Raw genomic sequence first — 7,911 nt, 5'->3', positions numbered from 1 at the left:
AGGAAACGTATCAATTATTCTTGAACTACAAGTATCAAATGGCAGCGTTTGCAACAAACATGGAAAAACAACACTTAAACAGGGTTGATATTCATAACTGCAAAAGGGTAGTGAGAATGCCGACTCAATTACGTCTTCGATGCCTGCAATTTGTGTACACATATCTGCAACTTCAGGTTTAACGATAATTAGTCATCTGCATCAGCTTGCTTGTTTGCAATGTTGTTTGAGAGCCAGTCAAGCCCCTCATATAGTCCTTCACCAGAAGTGGCGCATGTGCTCTGGATATACCTGCAAAATGTTTTATCCAGAAGGTGACATATGGATCCAAATATAGAGAGGGTACGCAAATAGTGAAAGATTTCATCATCTTACCAATGGCGCTGGCGGAGAGAATGAATGGCGGGCTTGTCAGTAATTTCGGCAGCATTCATAGCATTAGGAAGATCTTGTTGTTGGCAAATACTAGAAGCACAGCATCCCTCAGTTCATCCTGTAAATGCACATAAATAATATGTTAGATTTCAGGACGAGAGACTCCAATCATTTCACAAAGCATGCTCATGGGAAACATTGAGCCTGCAAAAGAAACTTTGTTGACCTCGTTCAACATCCTGTGCAACTCATCTATAGCTTCAACCACATGATCAGGATCGTTTCTATTGACCACAAAAATAAGTCCTTGTGTGTTTTGGAAGTAATGTCTCCACAATGGTTGGATCTGTATAGAAAATCAAAGCCAATAAGCCAGTTGAAAAGTTGAGATAAACAAAAACAATAAGGACTTCTTTGTTATTCTAAAAGATCTAACAAGATCAAAGATATACTAAAAACATAAGGTCCAATTTTGACCACAAAGCATCAAATTTTGCATAGGCTAATGAACATGTAGTATATGTTCTCTTTTATGGAACTAAATGTTAAGGCTAAGCTACACGGGCTCAATGTATCAAATACGGATGTGTGCAACAAAGGCATGCCCAATTTCCAATCCCCCATCCCTTCTATATTTGGATAATTATTCCCTCGTCAAAATATGTCACTCACATATGTTGGGAATAAGTACTTAAGAAAAAAATATTGTTTGGATAACATAGCATCGAGGATATCAAGATGCTTAATTTCTAACATAATATATGAAACCAGAACAATGCCACATCCATAATCTTTCCAGTTTCAAAAGGAAGAGCAAAGAATTTACGGAAAGAACATATTAAAAGACACCATAGATTTTCCTTTCCAAATCTTTACACTCAACAGTAAAAATATCAGAATAAAACAAAACCCAGTTACCTTGTCCTGGCCACCACCCACCCACACAGTAAAGCTGATGTTTTTGTATTCAATCGTCTCAACATTGAAACCTACATGATTTTAACATATCACAATTAGCCATAGCCTACATGAAAGAAAAAAAAAACATTTGAATAACAAATATCATACTTTATTAGGCTAAATGTGACTTACCAATGGTGGGAAATGGTAGTGACGATCTCTCCTAACTTGAGCTTGTAAAGAATGGTAGTTTTACCAGCAGCATTAAGTCCAACCATCAGTATACGCATCTTTTCTTCTTGGCGAACTTTGCGAAAGACAGCCCCGTTTTCACTTCTACCAACCAGCAAACAACAAATTCCACGTATCAATTTCCATAATCATCAATTTAATTTGAAAGAAAAATAAATAGTTTATTCAAGATCAAAGACTATCCAAAATACATTGGTTAAAATTCAAAACAAACATAGTATCATGTGCTTGAATTGATACAGATCAACAAATCTAAATCCAATCAATTACGACATAAATTCGATTAAAAAAATGCATATCGGAACAAGTTAAAAAACTTACGAGATAAGATAAATATATGCAATGAATTGCCAATTGAAGAGATTGAAGACAATTTATAAACAAATTTGACGTCAAAATTAAAAGAGAAAGGCAGATCGACCGAGATAAGCTAAATTAAAACACAATAAAGTTAGAAAAGAAGATCTTCATTGGTTTTTAGAGGAGAGAGAGAGAGTTACCTGAGAGAAATGCGAGTGATAAATAAGCACGGTCGAACGAAGGAGAGAAGCGAAGATCTACACTTCTCTCCATCAAAGCCAAAGGAGCTGTACTTTAGAGTTTTCAAACGGAGTTGGAGATTGTGTATTTCTAGAACAAAATCAAGGGTAAACTACAAATTGCATCACTATACTTTCTTTTTACTCTTATATTGGTTATCAAAATTTAAATATTTTAATCTATTCATTAAACTTTCACTTTACTCCTATTTTGATCACACCGTTAACGAAGTTATGAATGAATATATTTTTTAAAATTATGAAATAAATTCAAAATTTTCTTATTTTTGTGAAAAATGACTACTTTTGAATTCACTTTGATTTCTCGACGACAAAGTATCTTCTTCTAAATTTAAAAATGGAGGGGAGGGTAGGGGAGGTGAGAAAGGAGAAAATTCGTTGTATATCTTGATTTCACGTTAACCAAATAGTAAATATTATATATTAAAATGGTTTAGGGTTTCATGAGTATAAATTTGAGGTTGAATTTCGTGAGTTAAGTGATTTAGATAAAATCTATATTGATAGAGTGATAGGAGGTGATGAAGCGAGTTCGTTAATACCTTGAGTGAATGAAGAAGACGTCAGAGAATAGTAATTATAGTACCGATGTGAGACATGAAGGAAATTGGAAAAATTTCATCTTTGAATGAAGAAGATAAAATAAAAAGAAAGAAAAACGATGCGAATGTCACATCAATAAAAAATTGTTCACATCATCGCACATGATTGTCATGTCACTATTTTGTTTTTGATCTAATGCTTGAGTGAATAAAATAAGAGTAAATTAAAAGTTTAGTGAAAAAATGATTATTTTTAAATTGTGGTGACTAAAATAAAAAAAATTAATTGAAGAAATTTATATTCACCCATGAAATAAGATTAATTTTATGGTTGTCTGACATATGTCTGAATAAATGCTTATTCATTTAATTACTTTTCATAAAATTCTCTAAATAAATGTTTTAAGATTTGGTTAAATCGAAATAAAAAATTATAGATGTGGATTATTTAACAAGAAAAAACAAAGAGAAAAAAAAATCTCCTTTCATGGATAAAGAGAATAAAATAAAGTCACCTTAGAATTATATACCTTAAAAAATACAAGTGATGAAAACATAGTATTATTTTCTTAATATTTCTGTAATAGTATTTATTCTGATTTTAGTATGAATAAATTTTACACACCTAACAAATAATATTACTTGAATACTGGGTCTGAAGATCTACGTTAAGGAAAATGAAGCCCATAAAAGGAACGTAGGGAGATGATAATCAACCCACGTTTTCGAATCAATCGTATGGCTTTATATCTCCAAATTGATGCTGCCAAATAAAACAGACGGCCCAAGATTCAGTCCCTGCTTCTTCGAGGAATTTCAGGTTTTATCTATGGCCTAACAATAATGTACTGAGAAATTTGTGCTCATTACGGTTACCTTGGAGTTGAAAACTTGAAAACTGGGCACTGCCTCTAGATCTTGTAAATGCTACTGCGCTTGATCAGCATGGCAGCGTTCAGCCATTTGCAAATCTATTTGACTTTATCCACTGATGGATCGATCTAGGCAATCCAGACAGGAAGTCGATGCCGGCAAACTGCAGTCTTTATTTGGATTTCCCTTCTTCTTATTGGTATTTCAGAGTGCAGTCGATGATTTGAATTCAGACACCGGAGGAGTATTAGCCGGCACCGGTCTCCCTATTGGCCTTCCTCACTGCATCACATTTTCCCATAGTGTAGTGTTTTAGTGTAAGAATTTAGAAGATGAAAGTTAGGCCATTATAAGCTATCTTTGCATGCATTTTTTTAGCCTTTTGATCTTCAAGTTGTGGCTGTGTTATGGTAGGTGAACACTTGAACCTGAGTTATTCAAGCCCATATTTGGACTCATTGGCCCCAAGCTGAGTAAACTTCGCTGTAAGTGGTGCAATAAAAAAGAAGGAATTACGTAGTATCTGTAAAGAAACGAGAACTGCTCTAAAACATGCAACCATTATCTTCGTAGATGTATACGTCATAAAGTAGAAATTCTTTGACAAACATCGTTTTACTGTCAAATAATTTTTTAAAACTCAAAGGAAATAGAAAGAGTAATAGAAAGAGAGAGTAAATGTCGATCAACTGGGACTAAATAAATTGTTGATGTAGAAGTATCTATGCGAAAAATTAAAAGTAAATAGGAGGATTTTTTTTTTTTTGTAAAATTGGTACTTTGTATTCAAGATCATAAAGTACACCACCCAAAGATCTCGTTAAAAACCCTCCTAAGCCTAATTGAGGGAAAAAGAGTGAACCTCGGGATGGAAAGAATATACAGTCTTGAACCTTAATTCATCAGAGCAGAAGTACAAAAAGACGAAGCTAAAACAAACCATAATATCTACACAAATAAAGGTACATACTGCCCCTACAAGAAAACTAAATTGACATACACACTACCAACCAATGCACATTTCCTGCTAAAGCCTCCGAGCAACATAATCTGGAAACAGAACCATTGCTTCAAGATACCAGGCACCAAACAATAATGCTGAAACAGCAAACTAGAAGGGTGAACGTAGAACGGAACAATTGTAAACAGATAACACAACCTGCAGAAAAATCTAACGCCATGGATAAGATATGCATCGACCAGGGAAACTCAGCAAAATTGCAACAGAAACACGAACAATAATTGAGCTATCGCAAAATATATAAACCCGGACAGACTGATAATCGAACCAAAACTGTATGAGGAACCGCCAACTCAGCATATAGGGAATGCTTCCTGGGCAAGGAGCAGTAAATAGGAGGATTTATTGACGGAAATTGAATAAAGTAAAATAAAGATTTTAATCTAAATAAAAAAAAGGGTAAAAGATGAGATGAAAAATCTTGATAAAAGCAGTCTCAGGCTTTGCCTCAATTTCCGTCGATCATTGAATAAGATTATTCACTTCGAATTCATGCCGATTACAGTGTACAAGGTCCAATCCTTGTAACTTGTTTTTCTCTCTGGTAAACCAATAAATCCAAAATCTATCTTTGAAATTCAATCTTTTTGTGAACTAACTACAACTATCGTCTCCAACACCAACTCATTTTAAAGATTTGAAAAAAAATCTGACTCGGACTATGTTATCTCAATGAGAATTGAATTCGATCTCAATTTCCCTTAGCGGATCGTCGTTAAATGTGTTCACATGAAGTAGAATGTGCTACAAGTCGATCCTTCCTCCCAACTTTAAATCGAAACAACTATCAAGTCAACAAACTCTTTTTTAATTTGAAAGTGTTTTGATTTTTTAAGGAAAAGTCGATTGACAATTCAATTTTGCAGAAAATTGAGAATGTAACCCGAAGGGTATTAAATGTTTTTCAATTCTCACGATTGAAATTGAGTCATCGCTTCAGCCTTTGGCTTATGAAAAAATTGTCTAAGTATGATAGAAATCATACATAACATTTTTTAAAGAAAATAAATTGAAAACTTAAAAAGAAAAAATGTAAAGAAAAAAACTTTTATAAAATGAAGAAAACAAAGAACAAAGTAATTTGAGAAATCTGAGATATATTTGATGTTTACTCCAAACTAAAACCCTAAAAATAACTTAGAAAATTATAAAGATAAATCCTAAAAATTACAAAAGATAATACTTTAAACTATTTAAATTAATTCCTAAAAATATTCAAATATATCAATAGGATTTTTAAAAAGGGTTGTAATGGGGCTTACGTTCGGGTAGGAAAAATGCCAAAGTCGAGTTAAATTCAAGACAAATGAGAAATGTATTTATTAAGAGGAAGAAAAGCAAAACCAATTCAAAGGAACAAAATCAAACAACCAACTTTTTTCTTTCCTTTTTTTTTCTTTTTTCTTTTATTTTTTTCTTTCAAAATAGATTTTTTAACAGGATTTATTTTTTCCTATTTTGCGCACGGCTCGATCTTTTTATTTTTTTGAAAATTTCCTTCTTCCTAATATTATTTTTCCGAAATAAATCTACCTTTGTCCTGAAAAGGGTAACAAAATAGGGTAAAACGGAAATGGCTTGGGTTAATAATAGGGTAAAACAAAGAAAGAATATAAGGCTCAAAATTGGTTTATCTAAGGGAAAATAAACAAAGGGTAGACAATTTTTTTGGGAATGAAAATTGGATAAATCCTAAGTGCGTCTATCACACTAAAGCATCATATTCAACCATGTAATCTCGACAAGTATTACGCTAAAAATTCTAGAATGTTAAGAAATGGTTCGACACACTCAATGAAACAAAGAGCAATAATGAAAGAATATACTCGTTAGACTAAAAAGTCACATGAAAGGGTGAAATAATTCATGCAACAAATCAATTAACAAATACATGGGATGTCAAGTAAAAATTTCAAAGAAAATCAATAGTCATGCCAATTAGCTATAATGCAACCTAAATTCCAAAAAAACAAGATCATAATTTATAAGGAAATCAAAGAAACAAAGTAAAATGTAGGATAGGCAACAAGAAATTCCAACATATTTAAATCAAGAAAGCTTAATTTAAACCAATCGAACAAGCAGAAAAAATCTGATGCAATGTCTACTCTCACTTAAATCATATTGTCCCAATATTAAAATGAAAGTACACGAGAGACAACAAAAATACTCTCCGTTGGAACTCAATGGAAGATGGATATCTATTTTGGACTTGTGTCTAGAAAACAGTTTCTGATCTTAAGATACTATTCAACAATTAGATTAAATCGTAATACAATCGGTTGTTAGTAGGGATGGATTTAAAGGCGACTGTTAATTTTAAATTCCTATGTATTTTAAATATTTTTTTATTAAAAAATATTTTCACCTCCTTTTAAAATTATATAAGTTATTCTTTTCTTAAAATTTTATAAGTCTTTAACATAAAATCGTGTGTCCGTCTTGGTTGTTAGAATCAAATATGATCTCAAATATATTGAAAATCTTAATATGCGATTAATCCAATCATATTTATTATTATCAATTATTTTTTGAAATTTATTATAAAAATATTATTTTATTAAGTTAAGGTGATTATAAATTAGTATTTGTTCTAAATACTCTCAACCATTTGATAATGAACACTCAACCATTTTGTTGCAGTCGTTGATGTTCGAATCCGTAACCTTTAAGAACATAATTCGAACCTTAAAATAATATTATAAGGAAGAATAACTACAATACCAACTCGATTGGAGGAAGAAAAATGACAGTTTTTTCTATATAATAATAAATATTATGATTAAATGATATTTTGACTCCTAAATTTATACCTTACTGTCACTGTAATTCTTAAAATAATACCGATATCACTGTGTAACAGTTAAATGATTATATGATAATAACTTTAAGAGTTAAATAAATTTAATAATTATTTTTAATATTTCAATAAAATTTAGTAATTATTCTATTTTATAAATTTAATAATTAAAATAATTATTTAAACGTAATCCGATAACTTTTAAATACTTTACCCATTATGTATTAATGACCCATTGTTTCAGAATAACCATAGAGATGTTTGGTTTTGGGATTGAAAAAAGACGAGCAGCAGCAGCATTAATGGAGCTTCCACTTCTTAAATTGAAGGGTTAATATAGAGAAATGATTGATTAGAGAAATGATTGATTAGAGAAATGATCACGTCCGGTAGTTTTAATAAACGATTAAAAAAATTAAAAATTATCAGAAACATAATAATATTTACCGGTTTTGTTATTTTTTTCATCGGTTTTGTTATTGTTGAACATTTTACTAAAAATATTAAAAAAAATGATATTTTAAATAAAAATAATAATATTTAAGATAATTTTTTAGTTATTTTATTATTTAAATAATAATAAAATCG

General features: G+C 31.1%; 1 long non-coding RNA gene across 2 annotated transcripts; it reads right to left on the bottom strand.

Moving 5' to 3' along the window:
* Nucleotides 1–2,150, bottom strand: LOC120199398. Of its 2 annotated transcripts, XR_005523460.1 has the most exons (5): nt 2,028–2,150; nt 1,468–1,611; nt 1,294–1,364; nt 602–721; nt 1–493 (listed from the first exon to the last, which is right to left on the bottom strand). It is a non-coding gene; the product is annotated as an uncharacterized LOC120199398 (long non-coding RNA). The 2 variants fall into 2 exon arrangements; XR_005523459.1 differs by having other exon boundaries at nt 602–1,364.
* Nucleotides 2,151–7,911: the final 5,761 nt, after the last annotated feature.

The sequence above is a fragment of the Hibiscus syriacus genome, unplaced genomic scaffold (assembly GCF_006381635.1).
Source record: "Hibiscus syriacus cultivar Baekdansim isolate YM2019G1 unplaced genomic scaffold, ASM638163v2 tig00005459_pilon, whole genome shotgun sequence".
In the NCBI taxonomy this organism is placed as follows: Eukaryota; Viridiplantae; Streptophyta; class Magnoliopsida; order Malvales; family Malvaceae; genus Hibiscus; species Hibiscus syriacus.
The sequence above is the reverse complement of the archived record's forward strand: the minus strand, read 5'-3'. Positions and strand labels throughout refer to the sequence as shown.